The 25567-nt window shown below is 34.6% G+C and overlaps 1 long non-coding RNA gene across 1 annotated transcript; it reads left to right on the top strand.

Annotated features, from left to right (window-relative positions):
- The first annotated feature begins 349 nt into the window (after positions 1-349).
- LOC121069114 lies at positions 350-7798 on the top strand. The gene is made up of 3 exons (XR_005819279.1): positions 350-433; positions 4710-4801; positions 7631-7798. It is a non-coding gene; the product is annotated as an uncharacterized LOC121069114 (long non-coding RNA).
- Positions 7799-25567: the final 17769 nt, after the last annotated feature.

Raw genomic sequence — 25567 nt, 5'->3', positions numbered from 1 at the left:
GTCAGATTATGCATTATTTGAAGGTATATTATATCCACCTCTTCCCCCACATGTGTAATATTGTTGTAAAGTGACTAGATGTCTTGCTAGCTAATAATTGTAATGCTATTATAACCTCCTAACAGTGAAGTTTCTTAGATTAAGGGCACTGTGCATCCAAAAGGTGCAAAAGTAATCTTTTGTGTGTATTATTTTCAGTGAAAATAATATTTTCCAGATCTAATTACAAGATAAGAGTATCTTGATCATGAGGACTAACTGTAGATGCCAAACTAATATAACAATAATAATTACAATCTTGCACCTTTTTCAGAGCTCAGAAGGAACAAATCCTAGCTATTTTCAGCACAGAGCATCTTGGAATCAACAGCTGAAGAAATGAAATAGCACACCTCTTCCCTGCACCTGAAATTCATTACTTTTCCTTAATAAGGTATTTCTTCTTATAACTATTTCCCTCTTTCAGAATAATAATGAATTTCCTAAAGTCAAAAAAAAAAAAAAAAAGGAAAAAAAAAGCTCTATATTGCTGCGTAGAAATGGTACATTAAAGACCTTGTGACAGAGAGATACTGTCTAAAGAACAGAAAGAACCTCAGGCTTATTGGATCTCAAGATTGCCTTAGGAAGAAGGAGCAAATGGACTTGCTGCAGATGTTTCAAAATAGAGATAAAATGCTGGGTTTATATCAGAAGAAAGTTAAAAGCTATACTGAGGTTCCAGAGAATGCACTTGCTGTTGATGGTTATATGTTGATATACTCAGGAAAACTGTAGAACACCAAAAGTGTTTAAAAAATGCATCTTATTACAAGTACAATGCATCTGATTTTACACTAAAGAAAGATACTATTTTACAGTAAAATAAGATAAAAAATAAATTTCAATGAGAAACATCTCACATATCATGGATTTTTTAGTGTCTTTTTTCATCATCTATGTGAGTGAACTGTCTAATGAGTGTTCTTTATCTAGCTTTAAAACCGTATTTTCACCTGAATATTTTTATTTTCATTTTGTGTAACTCTAATTAAATTCCTTGATGGAAAAGAGAAGACTGAGGGGAGACCTCATTAATGTATACAAATATCTGAGGGGAGGGTGTAGAGAGGATGTAGCCGGTCTCTTTTCAGTTGTGTCCAGTGACAGGACGAGAGGCAGTGGGCACAAGCTGAAGCACAGGAAATTTTGGCTGAATATGAGGGGTGGGTACTTCTTTACTGTGAGGGTGACAGAGCACTGTAACAGGTTGCCCGGAGAGGTTGTGGAGTCTCCTTCTCTGGAGATATTCAGAATCCACCTGGATGTCATCCTGCGCAATGTGCTCTAGGTGATCCTGCTCAGCAGGGGGTTGGACCAGGTGATCTTCAGAGGTCCCTGCCAACCTTGGCCATTCTGTGGTTCTGTGATGAGGGGTGTACAGTATCTGATGATGTTTCTTGTGTTGTCAGCCTCTTCATTGCTGACTGTTTTGTTTGTAGAGATGTTCTGCTTTTTAAGAGTCATCAGATGTTTCCTTTCTTTTGCACTGAGGAGAAACCTAAATTAGTGACATACAAGTAACTTTTACATTGGGAATTAGTGTCCTTAGGAATAATCCGTACTAATACAAATCAATCAGTTTCATGAAACCTGTACTAGAAAAAAAACAAGCACTGGTAATTCTTTTAAAAGTCTTTTTGAAAAAGACTTATAAAGTTAATATAACTTTTACCCCTTGGCTACTAAACAGCTTGAAACACAATAAGCTTAACTTCACAGTTAATTGCTTTTATGTTTAGGTGCACCAGCAAATCCATCAATATAAAGATAGTAGACTCTGCATTCTTCAAAGGTCTTCTCTTTTGTCTCAATTAAAATACAATCAATATGGTCTCAATTTCACCAGCTTGCATGCAAGCTACCAGGCAATTGTGTGCATCCCTATTTGCCACTGTGCTCCACTAGAATAAGTCAAGAATCCATCTTGTGACAACCTAGAGACGTTTTGTCACCTGTAGATTTTTATAAAATAGTAGAGGTTTTTCTTTGCCAGTAAGTACCAGGTGTCAAGAGCTCTTGGGATTAAGGGTAAGGTTGGATTACTTCCAGAAACACAAAAGAAAAAGGTGAACGAATGATTTTCACGGTGGTTAGAAAGGAAACATCAGCATTCTGAAAATCTAGGAACACTAAATTGCAATTAATAAAATCAATGACAGTGTTACTTATCTTACTGACTGATAGGCATCTACTTTCCTGTTGGTTCCCTGCTAGTCCAACTGAGGGCTGTCTTGCTGCTGCACAGGTTCCATTCCTTTGGAGAAAGATTTCATTATCCTTTCTCTTGTTTTTACGTCACCCTGCTGCATGTCCCAACAAAAAGATATCCCATGAGAAGGATATGAGAATATGTGTCTTAGTAATATGCTTCATACCCAGTTTAACTTTTAAAAGGATGATTTATAAAAAATAAAGTTATAATTTTGTCTATGATTCTTGGGATATTTCCAAGCTGAAAAACACTGGAGAGACAGTTTTTTGAATACTGACAGTACTTTTGGCTACTATACAGCAAACATCCAGTGGTCTGTAATTTAATCTGTGGCATTTATTGCCAGCTTGCCAGAAGCTGCATTGCAACTTTCAAAATATACATTTTTCTTTCTGTAAAATGGATTTCACAGGAATGCATTTACTATTTTAAACTATTTTTAATAGCAGATATAGCTAGTCAATTATAATAATAGAAGAAAAGGTAAATATGTAGTAGCCTGTTTTATTCATTCATGGTAATATATTACAAGTTACAGTATATATTCTAGGTCTTTTGGAGGTATGTTTTCTGCTGACACTTTATTCCCTTAAATCAAAACATTCTAAATAAGGAGAGTCAATTTCCAATTCATTGTATTTATGAAAGTATTTTTAATCTAGTCATGAATAATGTGCTGAACATATTTTGTAAATGTTTCATGAATTTCTTTTCTGCAATGGTTGTGAAGTACATAATTAGATGTAATGTATACCAACAGGCAAGCTGCAGCTTCTGAATGTTAAATAATTTCTCATTTTTTAGTTATACTTTTGACATTTAATTGACCTTTCCAAAAAGAAACAGTGCATACATAAATGTACTGAAGTCTACTTGTTGAAGTAATCATTTTTCTCAGCCTTGATTGAAATGATATGCTAGAAATGCACGCTTGGCAGATTTTTGTTTCCTTTTATATTTGTGCTAATTAGTAATAGGATATTTTTTAAAGTACTACATTTATTCATTACTTAAAATGTTGAGAGGAAGAAAACTTGTGAGAGAAGCCAGGTTCTGACTTGTAAGTTGCTTCCACTGCTGTGCTGTGCTTGGGTCTTTCATGGAGATCTGGGCAGGTGCATGGGCTGTGAATTCACATATATTCCAGAGAAATCAGGTCTTCCTAAAATCAATCTCTTGTATACTTTTCCAGCTCTCCCTCAAAGATATAATTATCAGGGGTTTGGGCAGAAGGCATACTGATGCAGTCAGATTAGCTGACTATGTACTGATTTTGCACGTCAGTACAACTGAGACTGCAGTGTCTCCTGGTTTGTAGGGGCACACTATTGTCTAAGGCATTTTTGGAAGTTCTCTTGTCCAGATTAATCATCTGAATCTTATATGTCTGTCCTTGGATGCATTACGTGTTTATATTCTTATTGTCATGCAAAGTTTTTGCCTTTCTAGGGACATGGAACAATGAGTATCTGAGTATTGTTCCTACTTCTCACATGCTGCATGGGAATAATTCATGTCTATTTGGTGGATTTTACACTAAGTGTCACAATTACGTAGGAAAATGTTTTCTAGACATGGAATTCAATAATTGATTCTCAGTCTAGTTTGTAGTCCCAAGCCTTGCCTTTTCTTAATTTCTTGCTTTCATCTATCTTCAGGATTATCATGCCAGAGAGCTATATAGTTCTCTGTAAATTTCACCTGTAAAACTAGTTCAGACAGTTCTTTACTAGACAGTTCTTTACTTTTCTTTAGAAAAAGTAATCTTTTAGACTGTTCTTTACAGACAGTTCTTTACTAGTGATTTTTCTGTTTTTGTCTCTGTTGCTGTTTCATTGTCTACATGGAACACAAGCCTTATTTGAAATATAAACTACTGAAGCTAGAAAACAATAATGTGAGAGGTACTATATTATATTGGTGAAAAATGAATAGAGAAACTGAAATCTTGAACTTTTCTGTTGAAGAAAAGAGAGCATGAGAACATGTGAACAAACCTGTTGAACTGTTTTCAATATTAGTTCCATTATTGAAATTGCCAAATTATGCCCTGTTGACACTGTCTTCTTTCCAGGTGGGTAGCTGTGACTGGGAAAATGTTTCAGTAAAACATCTATGGAACTCTTTGTGCCTAATACAAGCTTTTCTGTAGTGCATTTTGACTTTTCAGGTCATTCACATGTAGGCATTTAAAATAAAAATATGTATAATTTTGTTTTCTTGCATACGTTTTGTTAATCTTCCATCACTTAGAAAGTCTTAAAAGTTCTTTGAGTGAAATAAAAGGTCTGTTGCATACTGTTATAACTGTGAAACAAGTGCACATTTTCATTTTAACTAGACAGTTATATCTGGACTACAGATTTAAACTTGCCATTAGTACATATTGGATGACTCATTCTACAAGCTTCATCTCATTTATTTCCTTTAACATGTGTTTCATTTCTGCTCACAGGAAATTGATATTCCAGAGAAAATTGGCCACTGAAAGCAGAAGACTGTCTAGAACCAACGGTTACTTTAGCTGGGGAAAGCTAATCATTCAAGGTACTCTCTATTTTATACCAATTATAGAGAGGGCAACCTATGGCTGGGCTCTTAAGCAGCTCAAAACCTCTCTGTCTTGTGAATATGAGAGAGAGAGGAAGACTAGCTTCTGCAAGGTTAAAAATACATATTATGAAAAAAGTATTTTTTTTAAAGTGAAGTTTAGAGGGGTTTTCCAAATGATTTATTTTCAAATGAATTGGGCTGAGATATAAAAGGCATTTTGTGTGAAGCTTAGTTGCCTTTATCACTCCTGTACATTACACTCAAAATGCATTAATGAAGATACTGTCTTCTTGTTACTGATGTATACTTAAGAATTATGCTAACTTGCTTTAAAAAGATAAATCTACTTATTTGAGTGTAATTATTATTAATCTCTGTCTCTTTGGAGAGTGATGCAAGACCAAAAACATCACTTTCACTATAATGTCATATGACAAGGTACAGGGATGCTCCAGAATGTGAAGATCTGCTTTCTCAATAGATTCTATGAAAGTTCTGTCTTAATGTGGAGTTTGTTAACATAGGACATTGAGAATCTGTAAGATGTTCTAGAAGTAATTGTATATTCTAAGCATTGTGAGTAAGACTTTATGATATTGAAAAGTATCAAAATAACAAGTCTTTGCCTTGTCTCACACATGATGGGTATTTTAAAGCTTTTATTCAGCAAATAACTGGGATTGTAATTCTAACAGGTATCCAAAGGAATAGTGAAGTATGATTTTCTGAACATTCTTATCAAATATTTGTTTAAAATGTAGCTGTGCCTATAAAGCCATATTCACATTATATCACAGAAGATGTTGGGTCACCATCTCTGGAGGTTTTCAAAAGATGTGTAGGTGTGGTGCTTAAGGATGTGGTTTAGTGGTAGACTTGGCAGTGCTAGGTTAATGGTTGGACTTGGTGATCTTGGAGGTCTGTTCCAACCTAAATGATTCTGTGATTCTGGGAAGATGACCAGAATTATAGATGTATTCTTCTTGCCTGTCAAGTTTTCTTAAAAATTAAATCAAGATTAATCATTTTCAGTTCTTTCTAAAAATGATAAATAGCATTTTAGGGCATGAAATTGTACACCTGGTTACTTATAATTTTTATCTACACCTCAGATAATTAGAAAACCGTTGTACTTAGAAAAATACAGCCTCTCTGAGCTGGAAAGTGAGACATGGAGAACAAACTACCCTGAACAGTTTAGAGCAAATAACAGTGGGATGAACAGTGTTTACAAAACAGCAACAAAACAAATCAGAAAAAACAACAAAAGCACGCTGGTATTATTATATATAGACTTTGTTGGTATACAGAACGCTATATTTCCTGAACTCTTTTCCTCACTAAAATAATAATAATTAAAAAAAAAAAAAAAGGTCAAGCTTTTGAATATCTGGATGCTTTGCAATTTAATTGCCTTTCACTTTCCCTGAAAAAGGGAGAGTTCCCCCCCAGTCTATTTGTAGGGCATTTGTAACAACTATCATATATTTCTCCAGTTTCCAATCAAGTGACTTCCAGTGTGCAGGAAGGGAACAGTCTTCACTCCCTGACAGAAAAATTTTCTCCCTACCTGTTATTCTGGTGTTCACTGTACTGAAGCTGTGCTGTCACGCTCCTGTGGGTTAGATTTAAAAAAATATATTTTTTAAAGCCCCAAGTCCTATGTCAGTATTAGCCTTATCAGTGAGCTATTTCAGGGACAATGTTCAGAGTACCTCCCTTAATCAAAAGCACAGGGAGAAACAGCTCGCCTAAAAATCCACCTGTGGGCTCAATGCAGGTAGCAAGGAGCAGTCAGTCAAACCACAAGAAACCAAGCTTAGTCATTGTTGCCCTGTCCTTCAGTAGTTTCCCTGTGTTCTTTACCTACCATTACTGAACTTGGAGCTTCTAGCAATTACTGTGATTAACTTTTGGTCGTGTGGACCCTGGTTTACCACCCTCTTGCCCTTTGGCTGTCAGAGATTTCCAGCAAAAGCATCTGTAGTTAGCCATGGCAATGGTAAGATGCATGTCCATGGCTCCCAATGAACACAGCAGCTCAGCTGGAGAGCTAACAAGCTCCTATTTGGGTTACTGGGATCCAGTCCCAGTTTAAGATTGCCTTTTCCAAGCCAAGCACTCTAATTTACTGTATGACAACACCTCCCCACACACTAGCTGAAGTAAACTTACTTGTCAGGTGTAAGCTATAACAACAGCATAAAGCTTGACTGTTCTTTTATCTTAGTATGAAAATCAAATTGCCAGAGTCTTTCCCCTAAAGAAAGGGTAACAGACAGCTAGGCAGCCAGCCTGAAAATTTTCCCACAGCTTATACAACTTTACAAGTTTCCGTCATTTCTCTGAATGCCAGCTGTCCAGTTTGTTGAATTTAAAGCACAATAAGGACAAACAATTGCCTAGATATTTCTCCTTATATGGGTTGTTTTAGCTAAGTAATAGAAGGGAGATATGCAGGGGAATTGTGTAGGCAGTTCTGTGAAAAATTTATATGCTTAATGTTTGTGTCATTTAATTTTTTTTTTTCCTAGATACACATCTATTTCACTGTGTGTGCCTGGGATTTCAGACATTTAGTGAATTCAACAATTCTCTTCATTCATAGAAATATACCTCAGAATGGCACAGCAATTAATTTATACAAGGGGGTAGGTTGATTAGGCACAAACTTGCCAAATGACAAGGAAAATGTAGGTCCTTGGTTAAAAGCTGCATAGCAAAATGAAAGCATTCAGCTCTGCAACATAATTACTGTCCTGAAATTTTAGAATACTGCTGTGGTTATAGATCACTGCTGGTAATATCTTTTCTCCTTTCTAGGTCCAAACCACTTCAGTTTTGTCATGTGAATTGCTGTATCATATCTGTTTGAAGTCTGACTCTGCACATGATAAAATTTTTGTAGCTTCTTTGTGACACGTCTTTGAGTGAGTCTACATCTTTATTTTTTTTGTTTGGGTTGTAATGTTCCTATATGAAAGAAGCTGAAATGTGACTCCTCAAATTGTGCCCTTGCTTGTAAAGCAATCTGGTACAAAATTAATCTAAATTTTATTTTATTCACTAATTATATATAGCAGCCTGGTGGCTGGTTGGAATGAAATTAATTCCCTAGACAAAAATCCCGTCAGTCTGAGTGATGGCAATGTACTGGTGGTTGTCATTGTATATATCCCTTTACCCTTAATGAATGCTAGGAAGAACTTTAAAGTCATGTTCGAATCAAGTAGTAGCCACAACATAAGTGAGTGATAACAACAAAAAAGGAGAAGAAAGGAGAAAAAAAAAATGCTTTCATCAACACTATTCAAGAATGTCAAGGTGTTTCTCATTTGAAATGACAGGTTGGCATTCTGTAGTTCATTGCTGACAAGCAGAATTGCAAGTGTTTTAAAACTATGAGCAGGTTTTGAAATTGTTGATTCTGTCTAAAACTCACTCTGGTTTGTCTGTAGCACTGAATAAATTTATTTACTTTAAAAACCATGCAGACTGACAGTTATCCTTATCCAAGAAAACTACATCACAGGAAGTGAGTGTTACCCTTACCATCTGGCTTTTTAAATAATGAAGAGAAAAGAAAGTTAGAGTTACAATAAATGCCCTGAAGGCAAAACCAGGGAGTTTTTTTTAATGGTTTAGGGGATGGTAGGTGTAACCTGAACTGTAGTGTGTAGCAAGAGAGCAGAATTGAAGGCTGCAGGTTAGCAACAGTGTTTTGTGACAGCGCCTGTCTGACAGATGCTTAGGGCAAGAGAAGAAGGTCATTGATCTAAAGGTCAGTCTAAATAGGAATGCCAGTGTTTTCCTATCACTTGCTTGTGTGAGATTTGGCATTTTAATTCTTCAGTAAATACCTTTCTTCTAATCCAGCAAAAGTTAATACTTGAACATTTCCTATTTTTTTACATATATTTAATAAATGTTTATAAATGTACCTTTGACAAAATATAGATTTAAGTATAAAGGCAAATCATCATTAATTTAAATACAGCTTTATAGAGGACATGTCATAAAGATATGATTGATGTGCATGCATAGTATTTAGAGGGCAAACATATATTCTTTAATTTGCTTAAATTAGTTAGAAGACAATGGAAATGGCCACATAGGTTCCTCTGAAATAGCATATGCATTAATTTATTGTTGTTACACTAATACTTACATAATAACATTGGCTTTAATGTTCTTGGTACAATCATAGAATGGCTTGGGTTGGAAGAGATCTTAAAGATATCTAACTCCAACCCCCCTGCCATAGGCAGGGATGCCACCCACTAGATCAGGTTGGCCAAGGCTCCATCCAACACCTCCAGGGATGGGGCATCCACACCTTCTCTGGGATGATGACACAAAGATTTTTCTCTCTGCCTCCCACTGTGTTTTTAGATTAGAAGCAAGAGGATAATGAAATTACGTGAAAGGCAGCTGGTGGGACAGCTTCTCACAAAATTTACATGTTGTTATTTGTTAGTTCATAGAAGTGGGATGGATAAAATGTATCATCTTCAGGTTTATAACCTCAGGGCTGATGAGAATGGTTAAATTAAGGAAAAAAAGGAAAAGGATAAAATGTTTTAAATTTTCCTTTTGGATATTTAGTAATTTACCTCAAAATAAGTGGCACCAAATTTAAAACTTATGAAAAAAATACAATGAAACATTTAAACGTATTCTTTCTGGCTCAAAATTGATGTATTTCTTTTGTTTTGGTTATTTTTTATGATCCTTTTTGGTTTGACCAACAAATTTCACAGTAATAACTAGTACATATTCAAGTTTCTCAGCCTGTGGTTAGCTGGGAGTTTGCCACTCCATTCTTTCAGGTCTTGCAGTTAGCACTCACCTTTTCTCTAGTTGCATCTTACTGGGGTAACTCTTGAATTATATGGTAGCTGAAAAAATTCTTCCTAAGCACTGTCCATTTTGTCCTCTACTATCTCCCCATAATATTAGACATGTTTTCTGGGATGAGCAAAGGCAAATGACTTGTTTCTGTCCTTATTTACATCTTTTTGTTTTAGGAATACAACTTCCTGGAAAGAAGGAATTTTCAAGGAGAAATTTTCTGCTCTGGAACTGAAAATTTCCTATTTTAAGCAGTTTTTTAAGTATTTTAAGTAGTTTTTCAGGGAAATTAATATTTTTTGTTAGCTGTGGTTCAGAAAGTCTTTTAAGTGGACACAGCATTACAGCTTGGTAGTAAAATTGGCTCATTGTTTTAGGAAAGTAGACAACATATGATCCATTAGGAAGAGTATTGAAAGCTTGTAGAATCATCCCCATTCTCTATTTACTCCATTGATTTTTATGGTCTTTTAAATTACTTCTACTCTAACTGTTTGGATATCATTCTCCCAGTCCAGAGTATGAATGTCAAAGACACAGTCACATCACCCTCCATTTTTATCTCCCTTTCTTTCATTCACATTCATCATTGGATGGCAATACCACACACTTAATTTTTTGATCATACCTTTTACCTGAAACTTGATGGGAGAGGGAATTTTGGTAGGTCATACGAGCTTCTCTTCATATGTACTACAACTGAACTGATACAGTGCTTTTGTTCCTTCTACCTAGTAAATACATGCTGTGAAGTTCCCGTGGCTCTGAAATGAATGAAGGTTATGTACATTAAAACCTAGTACCCTCCATATTTTTGCACTGTCACTTAAATTCTTTTCCTAGTTCAATAGGTGGCTTATCTAGTTAAGTGCTTTCAAGCTCTCCATATTAAATTGCAATAAAAAATATTGCCTAATCAAAATGATATTTCTTGATCAGAACTTATTACCTTAACAACTCAAAAAGTACTCTTATTTACCCCAAATCTGTAACTGGTAGCACAGCTTGAATAACAGTGAAAAGAAAGTAGATCATGCTGTAAACTCCTGTTGTTTCTCTAGTAAGAGTGCTCAGTGCCTCTTTAACATGAGTGCTTGTTGTCTGATGCTATTTCTAATTGTGTGTAGTGACTCAAAACTTCCTATCTCTGGGCTATAGAAGCAGTTAAAGCCCATTCTTGATGCTGAATCTGAGACCACACCCCTCTGTCAGATTATTTTCAAATTGGCCAATAGGTTAAATTATTATTTTGAGAAGAGCTAAGAGCCAGACATACATGCAGAGGTAGAAGAGACAGATATGCCTGTGGAGAGTGGTGACTACGTAAGCCTTTCTACCCTAGGATATCAAGCTAAAACAGAATTCTATTCATAAATATATTATGAATGACTATTGTTGAACTCTCAGCATACAGTACTGTTTTTATCCCATGAGCAACAGCAGCAAGCCAGGTTCTGAAGTGTTCAGAAAAATGCTCCATTGAAAGAATGGATTGATTGAATCAGCAAAAAAAAAAAACAAACAAACAAAAAACCCACAACTGAACGATCTTTTTAGGTGACTTGCTTCTTCCTGAGATGCATTTTTGTAGGAACTCCCCTTCAGTCTTACTGTACTGGATAAAAAACAGTGAGATGTGCAGGTGATCCTGACTGCTGGGACAGGAATCTGTTAGCAGCCTCTTGTCATGTCTGAAGAAGCCTCTGTGTACCTTCTTGTCACCTAGCTGGGCAGCTGCTGTGCTGTGTGGTGGAGCATAGTTCCTGGAGCCCTACTGCAGAGGCTTCAGTAGCAGCCTAAGCTTAGCTTCCCTGAAGTGTTGGCTTTGCTGCTCATACTCACCTCTTTTCTTTGTTTGCCAAAGAAGTAGTCCAGTGTAGACGTTCTACCAACATCATACCTAGGATGTGACTTTAAATTCAGGTCAGTGAAGGGATTGGTGGAACTTTATTTCATTTTTTTCTTGTAATTTGTTCTAATACTTTTATTAGGACAGCGAAAAATCCAGTGTCAACTCTATTTTTTCTTTGGTAATATGACTGCAACACCTGTGGCTAGCTTGTATGATTGTTTAAGCACAGACAATAGCAGTAGTAAAGCTGTGGTGTGTCAGTGCTGACTTAAGGCCATGTGAAGTGTATAACTTCCCTTAAATCTTCCTATAGCTTCCTGCAAGAGCAATTGGTTGGGCAAAGAAATCGAGGTAGCGTGACTGCTATTTGCAGAACCTGGGTGACTCTGGATGCTATAGTGTTGTGCTGTTGCTGTTGCCCTGTCAATCAACCTATAAGCAGCTTCTGAGATCCAGACCCCACAACTAAAGTGCTTTTGCTTGCACAAAGGAGAACCAATGTAATCTAAGTTCTGTATGTAGTGCAATGTAATCTATATATTTATATATATCTATATAGCTCAATCGCTGCTTCAGAATATGTGGTCAGCTCAGTTTTCAGTATGGTGTTTCCCATGTATATTGATGACAGCAATATTTTCTTTACCCTTATCTTCTTTGTCCTTCAGTGATCTCAGTGATCTTGAGACGTTTTCCAGATGTTTCTCTCCTCCTCCAGACTCTCCCAATGACTTCAGCAGACATCTAGGTCTGAGTGTTATGTTGAAGGTGTGTCTTTTATTGATTTTCTCTGCAGAGATTTACAGCAAGACTTGACCTCCAATAAGTCCTTTTTTTTGCAGATAACACAATGTGGCAGATTGAGACAAACAGATGATTATATGGAGTGATTTTTCTGAGGAGAGAGGGAATAAAACATTCTTCACTTAGCCTGGAAAAGGTTGCCCTCTTCCCAGGAAGGTCTGACATTTTATTTTTTTTTTCCTTAAGTAAACAAGAAGTCTGAAATTTTGCTGGAGAGACATGAATTGTGGAAGGTGGGGAGCATAAATCAGGCTCTGGAACTCAGGAAAAAAATAATTTGTTTAAAAAAAAGTGTTAAAAGATAGTGCCTTTCTGCAAACAGTGCAGTTTGCTGTGTGGAGACAAATAGCAGAGCTGTACCTCTAGAAAAGAAAGTAAAGCTTGCTATGTAGAGGTGGTTGATTACCTCTTGCACTTCTGTGCCTTTTCAACCACCATAAGGCATTTCTGATGACTAAATGAAACCTTTTTTTTCTTTTTTCCCTGCATATTGCTCTCAAACACAACATAAAGTAAAACTTTTCATTTAAATTCCCTTTAAGGTTGAGCTAAAAAAAAGAATTACATTAAAGCACTTAAGTAGATCTTGTCTTTATTAGACTCATACATGGTATGAATCTATACAGAAATACCCATATCTTTGTTTGCTTGTGCAGTCACGAACAATTTTATCAAAGCCACTGAAGTGTGAATCTTTATGCCACTGATGGGAAAACTTGTTTGGAGGAATCATTATTAATGATTTGTTTCACTTGTGAAGAAAAGGGCAATGGAAGTAAATAGGATTCAAAATAAAAAAGAGCTTTCTGGCATCATTTGAACATTATATTCACCACAAACAAAAACCTGCTAAGGGGCTTATCTAAGAGGATGGCAATAAGTAATCTAGATTGTTGTTGCTATCTGTATTATTTTTATATTTTACTCAGTGAACCAGATGCTATAGAAAAGGTGAATAATGTCAACAAGTCATAGATCTCAGCCCAACCGTATAATTAAAAAATCTGGTGAATCAAAAAGAACCTATCTTGATTTGTTTCTTACTCCAGTGTTAGAATAATGAGTGCCTCGCAGAAGGAACTACAGTGAAACTACAAGACTATATATATTTCTTAGATTTGTGGAAGAATGACATTTCCTACAGCTATATAATACAGGAAAATTCAATATTATTCAAAAATGTTAGCCTACTGTGGAGCTAGTACCATCAACGCCAAATGATAAAAACAAAAAGGAAATCAAAACGACCCCCTCCCTCAAAACCCAACAACCTCCACACAAATCTAAACCTCTCAGTTGTGATGCTGCAATAAATATTCTGAGCTTTAAGACAAATACATAGAAGGTTGCTTTTATTTCATAAATAGCATGCTTTTTTTTTTTCTTTTTCTATTTTCAAGATTTACCTCACATAAAAAAGAGAAAGAAAAGGAAAAGAAGAAAGGTGAGTCTGGTATGATGATATGATTTCAGAAGCATAGGTTTCAAGAATTTGTGATGAGTTAAAAAAGTATAGAGAAATACTGATGCAGCTTTACCAATAGACCATAAGTGTAATGGAGATTCTAAAACGATGATGAAGGAACAGCAACAGTATAAAAGCAAGATTTTAGTGGTAATCTGAAAAGAATTAACAGCCCACCAATTAGTGGAATATTTGAGTACCTATTTTTAAGAGCGTGTTGTGTTTGGTGGAGTAGTCTGGCTTTCTGCAAAAGATTCAATGGATAATGAAACGTCTTGAGGTCTTGAAAGTACAAACAATAAAAGGTAACGTTAAGATATAAGACAGTAAATGTGTTTACAATTCAAGAAAACAGGCCCCTTCCTAACAACAGATTTCGGACTTTATTCTATGAAAGATGAATACTGCCTTTGCATATTTGTTATTCTTTAAATCCAAGTTATGAAAATGAATGTGCAAGCACAGATAGCCATCCTTCTGCAGAACCCTTTTGAAAGTCAAGTTACATTGAGATATCTGTTGTCATACTGTATTGTTACAACAATGACAGAACAGACCTGTTTCTTCTGAGACATTTGCAAATGTTAACGTTTTTGTTACTTAAATTATCATATGAATAATTGCACATTGAGTTCAGCTAGCTCTATAGAATGATCAAAAATTAATTGAATTTGGCCGATGGTTAAATTATGTCCTTATAGTCTTTGCAAGGAATGCCTTCAGAATTAATTAGTGAAAAACAAAACAACAACAAAAGTCAAAGTCTGGTAATACTAATGGAATAGATAAGTGTTATGCACACTTGTAAAGCAGAAGAGAAATCACACTTCAGCTTCCATGAACACAGCTTTCTACTAGTTATTATTATTATTAATACTAATACATATTTTGCAATCAGAATGTTTTGGCAGCCTATAAACAACTTATTCCAAGTCATTAACACATACTTTTTTGCTACGGTAAGAAATATTGCAGAATTTTCTTCTGAAGTTGTGTACATTATGTGAACATATCAGAATGCGTTATTGTAAAGCCAGGACATGGAATCCTGCAAATAACAGCATAAATATCGCTTACTGCATTTCAGACATATCTCATTAAAGAGTGCACATGGCAGGATATATACTACTTTTTTGATGAAAAGATCTGTAGCTGTTTCTCACCTTTATTTTCTTTCTTTCTTTCTCTTTTCTTTTTTTTCTTTGCCTGTGAGTGAGATTTTGCTCCCATGAATTTTATAGCAGAAAGGTACTCAATTAAAAAAAAGACTGATCTAAAAATAGCTTTTAATCTGATTTTTATTCTAGGAGCTTAAATCTGATGTTGTTAAAAATGTAGGAACCTACATTTTTTTGTGTGTGTATTGCTTATGTATTTACAGGAGTGTTTAATAATATACTACTTTTATTTTGGTATTACTGCAACAACACCAGAAAGTGTCCTGATTTCCCTTCCCTTTCCCTTTCCCCTTCCCCCCCCCGCCTTTTTTTTTTTTTTTTAAAACTGTAAACAAAGTAATTACACTGGTATTCCTTCTGCACTAATTTACCAACATTGCAAGCCTGAAATTGTTCAACTAACTATATTAGGTTCTCTTTTGTAAATATGGGAGCACTGATGTTGCTGGCCATATCGGATATATTCATTCTACTTGGCGATACAGACTTATTATAGACTAATTTAAAGAAACTGTTAGTAGATTGTACTAGATATTTATGCATCTTTCTATACTTTACAAGGGCAGAAATATATCTTACTGTGCTATAAAATTATCTTTGTTTCCAATGCCTCCAGGAAATATTCCAGACATTTTGCGTTATTTCTGCAGTTTCATCTGCATTTTTTTATTGGATTGTTTATGTGACAGGAAATTATTATTTAACATAAATATTTTTGTCACATAGCTTCACTAATTGGGTAGACAATATTATTCTTAGCATTAAACAGTGGCTGCTTGGAAACACTCTCAGTGGTGCTGCATACTTTTCTGACGTATTTGTGTATGTATTTCTCACAGATAAATTACATTAAGGATGCTTTGACTAAGAAAACTTATTCAAAGTAGTTTCTTGCTTTTCGTATATCTGTAGATATTGAGAGTCCTATTTCAGGAAAGAAAAAATGATGGTAACAAGAATCAATTAATAGTGAGAAAAATGAAGAATTTGTTAATAATTTGTACACTATTTTTTATTCTGAGATTAACCTATGGTAGTAAATGAGACTATTTTACCTTAAATAATAGTTTTGAATTGGAGAGAATTCCAAATTTTGGAATTATTTTTAAACTAAATTGTCTTTAATACACGACAGTATCCTATTAAAGAAGCAGGATTCTTTCCATTGCCATATTGAACCCAAGTCTGAGACAAAAATGTTTCTAGTGTACTTATGAGGGTTTTGTATGGTCTCAGCATATCTATTTCCACTTTGAGATGATGCATTTCAGTTTTACACAGGGGCATAAGAATGGGCACTTGATAACACAACTAGAAGAAAGATCTTGGGTTTAAGGCAACAAGACTAAAGGCAATCCTAGGGATTGTGTTAAAGGCGCTTAAGAAGTAAATGATTTCATTTTCAAAGAGAACACTGTAGAACACAGGAATAACTTTTTTTTTTTTTGGGGGGGGGGGTTGGGGGACAGCTATTTTTAGTTTTATTAATATGTTCTGGAGTTGTGAAGAACTCTGTTACCATATTTAGGTTTCTTCCCTCTATTTTTATTTTTTTTTACAGTGATTTGGAAGGAAGTTCTGCATTAGGATGTCAGATATTCTCATAATTTACATGCATCACAGCTAAATGGAAATGATAGTTTTTCCTTTTAATTACTTGGGATTCTCAGTTGCATAGAGTCAATCTTGCTTTGATTAACTTTATAGGCAGAAAATTTTCCAGCTCAATCTCAAGAACTAATTCCTTCAAGCATAACAAACATGTTAGACACAGGAAAAATGCTGTATTGGCAAAAAAAAAAATAATAATAAAATCTCAGTAATTTTTCTTTTTCTGTATCATTGGTGGTCCCACCACCTTTTGCTCCAAAAATAGTAGTATTCTGTTTATCCCTGTGAGCCCAAAACTTTGGCAAAAATTAAGGAATATGTCTATTCTAGCTCTCATTTACTATGACACACAGTAGCGTGCTTTGCTTTGCCTCAATCAGATGCTGTTTTACAGTCTGAGACTCTTTTCTGTGCAAAGCTTCCATTGTTTTCTATGAGTGTGGGACAGACCTTTAATGCATTGTGTTTTAGGCATTGGACAAGCATTGCAATATCAGAACATAAAATAGACCCTCTGATTCAGTTACACATGGTAATCTTTTGCACTGTTGCAGTTTGGAGACTTTTCATTTTGTTCGTGTCTGTGCGAAAGGATGGGAGATCAAAGTAGTTCTGGGACTGTTATTGTTGAACAAACTTGCACGAGCAGCACAAGTCAGCAGACAAGGCACTGGGGAGTTGGGTCTCTTTGGTGCAGGCTGCCAGGCCTCTGCCTGTGCTCTGGTGACGTGTGGGATATGTAAGTGTTCTCATTCCCTCTCTGAAACGCCAACCTAAATTACAGAAAACAGTCTTGCCAAAGTTGCACCTCCAATCACTTTTCAGTTTTTCTGTTTACTGCCACATTTCCTCTACAAATGCTAAAGCAATGCTTAGCAGTCACTTTTTAATGTGATAAATCCCAGCTTTTGGAAACAGAAAGAGAATGCTTCACTCAACTATTGATTGTGAATTTAGGTGCTTCCTGAAATAGTAGGGAAATACTGAAACCATAAGAAAAATAAAAGCCACTGTCATGGACTTGACCTGGATACTCTATTCAGTTCTAGTCATCTAGAGGATGCCTAGAGAAAGTCTGCTGGAGTGATCAGAAAAGTAGGGAGCTCACTTTACCATAAAATGCTAAAAGAGCCTGTCTTTTTCTATCTAGCAAAACAAAGGCTGATAGATTATATAATTGCTGGCTAGAATTTATCAAAGGAATAAACGCCACAGAGAAACAATGCTGGCCAAAGAGCAAATGCACGTGAGACAAAGTGTCAAGGACAATAAAAACAAATATGGCCAACATTAGAATAATAGACGTATTATAATTATCTTGTATATTACTATACTTATGTTAAAATAATAGAAGAATGAGTTTTTGGTGTAGCCTTTGTTTACATCTACTTTGATGAGAACATCTAACCAATTTGCTGAGGGAGCATGTACAAAAGGAATGGGGCCATACAATTTAGATTGTCCCAGGTAACAAGGGGTTAGATCTGATGACAATGGAAGCTGTTTCCAGTGTAGTACACCTAAAATAATATCTTAAGGCACCTTGTATCAGGTCCGGGTGCTATTATTTACAGATGACTGCTCTGATTCTCTTTCAGCTCAGATGTACGGCATACCTTATATACGATAAAATTCTAGATGTTGTCAGTGAGGCTGCATTACATTACTTCAGGGCTAATCTTGCTCCAATAACTTGTAATTCATTCAAGCTCATATGCTCAGAGTGGTTATTGGAGTTAGGTGTCTAAATCACACTGATGTTGCACATAAATAAACATCAATAGTTAGATATATTGGTTTGAAGTCTGCATTCCTTAGCTGTGACTAATTTGTGATTTAATGGTGTAGTTTTGGCTTTTGAAAAATGGCTTTCCAGTCTTAATTCTATATTTCACTTATTTCAATGCACTGATTATCATAGTGGATTAAGTATCATAATTAATTAACTCACAATCCCATTGATTTTATTATTTTTCCTGTAAACTAAGTTCATTTATGAACGTGTTACATTTCAACAAGGGAGAACAAAATTTCCTCTGAATTTTCCTATTTCAGCTAATTGGCATGAAAAGGTCAGGATTCACAATGTTAGTTGTTTGTAATTTTCATTAGCTTTCATGATGCTGTTTTTTTCCATTTCCTGACCATAAAATTTTGTTTCATTTTAAAAAGATTTGAATTTTAGATGCTGCCTCTGGTGTAAAGCATACAAAACTTAGATGTATGGATATACTAAAATTAGGTTCTTCAGTTTTTCTTGTTTGTTAACAAAAATAGTCTGTTTGACTTGAATAAGACTATTTGTTCGAACAACTGCAATTTAGCATCAGTAACATGGATCAATTTAATTTTCCAGGGGAATGTGGTTTATCATGGAACGTTGCTATGGTCATATAAAAAAATTATTTAGCAACTCCTTGTAAAAACTTCTCTCATATTCACATAGAGAAATAACAGTTTGAAGGAAGGTCTGACAACTAGATTAAGAAAGAGTGTGTTGGAATAACATAAAATCCTTTTCAAGGAGATCTCTCTTTAAGGTATCAATTAACTTTAATTTTAGTACCAATTCATCTAAGTGTTTTATTTTCTAATGTCAAAAGGGGTTAATGAAAAGTAATTTCACTGAAGTTAATCACTTTTCCATACAGTTTTTCAAATACTTTAATAGAAGAGGATTCAGGATGAGGCCATGCACTTTGCAGATAAAAGGGCAGAGATCCCAATCATCATAATTTTAATTCTTGTAAGTTCACTTATGTTGAAGAGTTTCTGTTTGGGCGGTATTTAGGCTGAAGCCAATTATGAGAGCTTCCTGTGTGGACAAGTAGTCTACTATTGAAAAATTACATTTTGAAAGTAAAAATGACTTTTTCCTCTCTGCTTCCAAAAGAAAAGTACATGTTTAGGCATCTGTTGTTCTGGGACTGTCAGTGCCATTCTTTGTGCTCACATACAAAATCAATTTCTGTAACTTTTTCTGTGGATACTGATCTGCAGCTGGTTTACTTGCTGTTGTGCCAACGTTCCTTGGGTATTAGTACTCCAAAACAGTGAGTGAAGAGTATGATATTATTTTAGTATTACTTTACTGATTCTACTTATAAATGATACTGATCCCAATTTTGAACTGAGATTCTTTTTCCTTGGCAAACAGCACTGATATTAAAGGATCTATAAAAAGTCATCTCCTTTCCGTTCTGTGTAAAAAAAAATGTAATTGTGTATGAACACTTTTTTTCTAAAGCATTGAGAATTCTCAATGGAAAGAATGTGTTATAAACCAAAGTCTAGTAATATTGCAATTGAGACAGTGGTTAAAAGATCTGAAATTGGCAAAAAATGAAATGCTTATCAAGCTGCATATGTGTTCTATTATTTTTTGGCAATGTCTGTGTATATTTGTGTCTGTGTATATAGATAATTTTATAGATCTTTCTGTGCATATGCATCAAATATCCTAGAATCCATAATCCTCATTCTTAATTTTTTAACCTTTTTTCTTATCTAAGACACTTTCAGATTATTTTAACCTATTATTAAAAAAAAAACTATTATTATTATTATTATTATTATTATTTTTAACTGAGTCACCTGCTTCTTCATCCCAGAAATCTTTCAAAGATCAGTATCTTTCCATTTAATTCGCATGAGTCCTTGAAGACCTAAACTTTGTCTAGAATGTCTAAGTACGTTGAAATAATTTAAAGGGGAAAAAAAAAGAATTCAGAATAACTTTTAAATAGCATAACAGAAGTATCCAAATTGTTGTAAATGTATTCCTCAGATCGGGAATAATTCTCTTATCATTAGCACTAGATGATCTATGTCTACAAGTTTGATCTAGATCAACTAAAGCCCATTCACATGTTTGTTAGTGTAGCCAGAAATCATGTGTCCTGCTTTCAACTTGGGTAGAGTTAATTTTCTTCATAGTGGCTGGATTCAGGAGGAAAATAATGTTAACACACTGTTGTTTTAGTTGTTTTTGAGCAGCGCTTACACTGAGTCAAGGACTTTTCTGTTTCTTGTACTGCCCTGACAGCAAGGTCTGGGGATGCACAAGGAAATGGGAAAGGATGCAGTCAAGAAAACTGACCCAAAGTGTCCAGAGAGACATTCCATACCATATCACCATATGGAATAATTATGGTAATAATAATTATTTATCAATTAATTATTAAATAAATTCAAGTCTAGGCAACACTTGTTTGCTTTGGTAATGTATGATTTTGCAATTAATGTACAAGATATGAAAGCTTTGTAAGGTATTGTCTTAAATAAAGTCTTTCTAGAAAGTACTTTGTAACCTGATACAAAAAAAGTTTACAAAAGCTATGTGAAATTTTTTGAACTGCATTTGTATTTAAAAGCTTTAAGAAACAAAATATTTTACTAAGTCTGTGAAATATTATTTTTCTGCTTCTGGTTCATAGCGATTAATTATACAGACAGAACACTAAATCTGAACCTCAAGATCCATTTTTAGTTTTTATTTATCATCATGAAAGATGATGAAAATGTTATTTGTAAACCTAAAAAAAAAAATCTGATGAGTGAAATTCTTTTCAGATGAATGATTGGTTTGTCCAACTATATATGCTATAGCAAAAAATCAAAAGAAGATAAATCTGTCATTTTAGATTGTGCATATTGGACCAGAGTTTTCTAAGATTACATTGAGTTTTCTAAGACTACATTTTACTTCCTCCTCATCCAAAGGTTTGCTATGATCTACAAACAGAATTTATCATTTATCCATTATTTTTGAGAGTGAAAACTCATTATGCTTATTTTCAAATTCCTGGAATGTGATGGATTAAAAAGCTTGATTTGTACAGGACTGAGTTTTTCTTTCCTTCTTAAATGAGGTCATGACATCAGAACTGACAGATAAAAATAAATTCTAACATTAAATACTTCATAGTGGATTTCAAAAAGTGGCTTAAGCTAATAAACTATACTTTAAAGATTGATTGATGAACTAATACAAAGGGGCACACCTCTAAAGTGGAATGAAAATGATTAGAAATATCAAAAGGTCTTGGTAAGAAGGTGGCAATGTGAGATCATTAAAAGAACATAGGATGTCCCTGGTTTGTTAACAGTGAGTGCTACAGACAATATAAATTTGGCAAAATATTTAGTCAGTTGCTTAGGAACAACAACAAATCTTCATCTGTAGCTCCAGAAATGTTCTTTATTCTTAACAAATTATTAGAATATGGAATTAAGTGCCATATGATAATAGTAAAACTACAATCTTACTTTAGAAGAAGAGATTAAATGCATGTCTTTATGTGGTAAGGTTAAGCACAGTTATATGGATCGAATGGAAATATCTCTCAGTGATTCAAGACAGTTAAGTCAAATATTTTCGAAGAAATATCCTCTGAATAAGTTATCACGATCTTATCCATTGTAATAATTCCTATATCTTCTTTTGGTGTACTGAGTACTGGTCCCTGCTGGAGTCAGAACAGTAAGCTAGAAAGTCAATGTGGCAAATCCTGCCTTAATGTGCTCATTATACAGCTATTTTCCACAAACACATTATCATTGTTACACAGCAGCCAGTCTTGACAATGTTCTAGAAAATGGTTAAAAAAAACCCAAACAACACAAAAACAACCAACCATCCCAAACCTTCTCTTTATGTGATTCTACAAACAATGTATGACTATTGATTAGCTATACAAGTTGCTACTTCAAAGAGGAATGTAAAAGAAATTGCTTCAGTATTTTTGGGTGATTTATTTATACCGATCCTGGCAAGGTCTATTGGATACTAGAAAAAAATCAAGCTGATGCATTAGATTAAATTTCTGTAAATGTAATTAAATCCCATCCTGGGTTTGTTCACGTATCAGTAAACTAATTGCATTTAGTCAAACATTTGCTTTGAGACTGGACAAAATTAAATTAATTTCCCTAGCTGTAAACTATAGGAAAGCAACATAGAGTAAATTGCTGAAGCATCTGGACTATTGACTCAGAAGGCAAAGTTACAACAGAAGTGTTGATACATTCAGTAAAAAAATGCCATTAGAACAATTATATCTTACTTGAAGAACAATTAATTTGTGGTAATAGTATTATAAATAATGATTAAAATAGATAAATAAAAGTATTAGTAGGGAAAGTTTATTTTCTTCTGCCTCTTGGAGATCAGTTTTAAGAACATGAAATTTCTTAGATTCCGCAGTATGGTTGACACAGGTGACACAAAGCTAAGTTGAACCAGAATTTGACTGAACAGCTCACAAAGATGCCCCTGCTTAGAAAGAAAAGAGGTGGAAAAATTTATGAAAGGGAGCTGAGAGGAGCAGGACAAGCACCATTCCCTGCGTAGGAGAAAGGGTTCAAATAATTGTCACCTGCACACGTATTGAACTGAAGAAGATCTCAGCTCACAGCAGGGTTGTGCATGGGGAAAAATGAAAAGATTTGGAAAGAATATTAGTAAGAGTATAGATAAAAACCCCTGCACTTCTCTCCTTATCTCACTGATCCTGGAGATGCTTTAGGCACTAGGCACCACTCATTTAGACCTGAAGCTTCTCTAACAGCTTTTCATCTTATTTCTGTGTGTGCTCAAAGTTACAGTTCACTGGGCCCCTGCCAATAAGTGGAGTTTCTTGCCTTTACTCATTTGTTGAAATTTCCACTCTGTCTTGCACTTTCTATTTAATCTTTTGAGAAGGAGTCCAAGCACTTTAGAAGGAAATCTTTTTAATTATTGGGGTAATGTCATACGAAGAGACTAAGAACATCAGTTTCCTCTGTGTCCTGTAATTAAGGAGGCTTGAACTCAGATACTTTCCCTCTGCATGAATATCTTGAGGTTCTGGGACAACTGTTCTACTTCCAGCAACTTTGTGAATCTTATCCCTCTTTTCCTTTATATACAGGTGAATTAGAAACTAAGCAAAAATTTCAGAGAAAGATTGAAAAAAACCTCCTGATTTGGTCTGAAGTGATTTTTTTTTTAAACTGCTCCACCCCCCAAAAAAAAAATAAATTTTCATACAGCCATGGTTTAGTTAAGTGCAAAGAATATCTGGCTAAGTTTCTGAACTAGAAGAATATTTATCCTCCCTGAGTCTCTGATCTGAATTCTTTCAAGTTCATTCATTATTTTCTATTATTTTGAATAAAAGGAACAGAAGTATGAATGCTAGAGATGAATAGAGGATTTTGAAAACATAAGTCCAACATTCTTACTCAATTTATCTTTAAACTACTTCATTGACTGTATACTCTGTCTGGCTCTTTCACACTTATTCTCTTTTATGTATTGGAGTTTACTGGTTAGAGCATCTACTACACTGAATGCAATCACTTGCTCAGTTCTGTGCGCATTTAGCTGCACTGAATCATAGACAGACTAAAGTATAGAATGCCACTTCTCTAAGAAAATCTGTATGCATAATATTTAAAGGAAATCTAGTAAACAAAGGAAGTAAACCCACAGAACAATGTCTCGACCTGATCATCATATAAATCAGCAAAAAAGCTTGTAAAGATCCAGGTGATGTTCTGGAATCACAGTCTCTGGCAGATTAAGCTGCACTGGAAAGAAAAAGGCATGTTTATCACAGCACTATGTTTTGCTGTCTCCTGATTTAGAACATACTTAGCTCACAAATACTCTAAATCATTCCTTGAAGTGGTGAAGCAGAGGCTGGAACAAATTTTAACTTACCAAATCCACCAGTATTAGTAGCTAAAAGTTCTAGCATATTACAAAGTACAGTAAATCATACTTGTAGAATTTATACAATCTTTAGTCTGTCAGTTCGATTTTATTCTATCATGTACTTCAGCAAGGTGTCAGTCATTTTCTTATATAGTGAATAAAATAAGCAAGCTAATTTGCATCTGTTCAGGTGTACTCCTACTCATTTAAGCTTTATACTTTGTGATGCATAAAATAAATAATTGACTCATTCCTGGATGAAAAAAATAAAAGTAAAATTATCAGGAATGATAAAATTATTTCATTTGCTTTTATGTGGTTCAATTTCCATTGTTCAGTTTTATTTTCTACAGAAAATTTCACTGTTGTATACTACAATATCAATTCATAAGAATAAAAAGCCTTCTGATCATCAGAACTAGACCATCCACTTCAGTCTGTAAGTAGATTTTATTTTGACCACTCTGTCCTGTTTTTACTCCTTTCAGATCACAGATCTCTTGAAACCGAACTCTTGAGAAGCTGTGTTTCCTTGCAGTTTTTGGTTTAATTGTCTCACAGGCTTAAAACTGGTGGTTTGAGTGCTAAAAGACTTTATATTAGCTAAAATTACTTCATTATCAATGGTATGGAATAAAAGAGTTTGTCACAGTAAGAATAATGGTATGAGGAACAAAAAGCTCCTAGAAAGAAAGCATGGGTCATCTAACAATTTAAATAATTTATATTTTATATTTATGTATATTTAGTTAAGCAATTTTAGTGTACCAACTATTCTTGTTCAGAAAGAAGGAAAACTTGTGATAAGACTTGAAAAGCCACAAGAAAAACAAAAACCAAACCAGAAAGTACAAGAGACTGTTAGACTAAACAAAGCAGAACTTAGAAGATGGAAAACAGAATGTGTGAATGAGGCTATAGGGTGAAAGACGTAGCTGAGGTTGTGAGTACTGCAAATAAGTCAGCTGTGGTTAACTTGCTCTGCAAAATCTATACAGCAAAATATAATGTGGAAAAAAAAAAACTAGCTGAGAAAAAGGTCATCTTAGAATCTGTTTAGTAAAATCTGGTACCCATTATCTCTAAGTGAAAGCAGTGTTAAAGTAATTCTGAAGAGAGAAATATAAGACATGTCGTGCAAAAACAATCCAGCCCTCCATGTACTCTAGTATTCTGTTTTTAGCAGTGGCATAAAATGTTTCAAAGAAAACTGCAAGAAGACATGTGGTAAGCAATTATAAAATTTGCCTTGAGGCAAAAGTTTCTTCCTGCACCCCATCGGTTACAGGTTTGTTTATGC

This window comes from Cygnus olor, chromosome 4 (assembly GCF_009769625.2).
Source record: "Cygnus olor isolate bCygOlo1 chromosome 4, bCygOlo1.pri.v2, whole genome shotgun sequence".
Lineage (NCBI taxonomy): Eukaryota > Metazoa > Chordata > Aves > Anseriformes > Anatidae > Cygnus > Cygnus olor.
The sequence above is the reverse complement of the archived record's forward strand: the minus strand, read 5'-3'. Positions and strand labels throughout refer to the sequence as shown.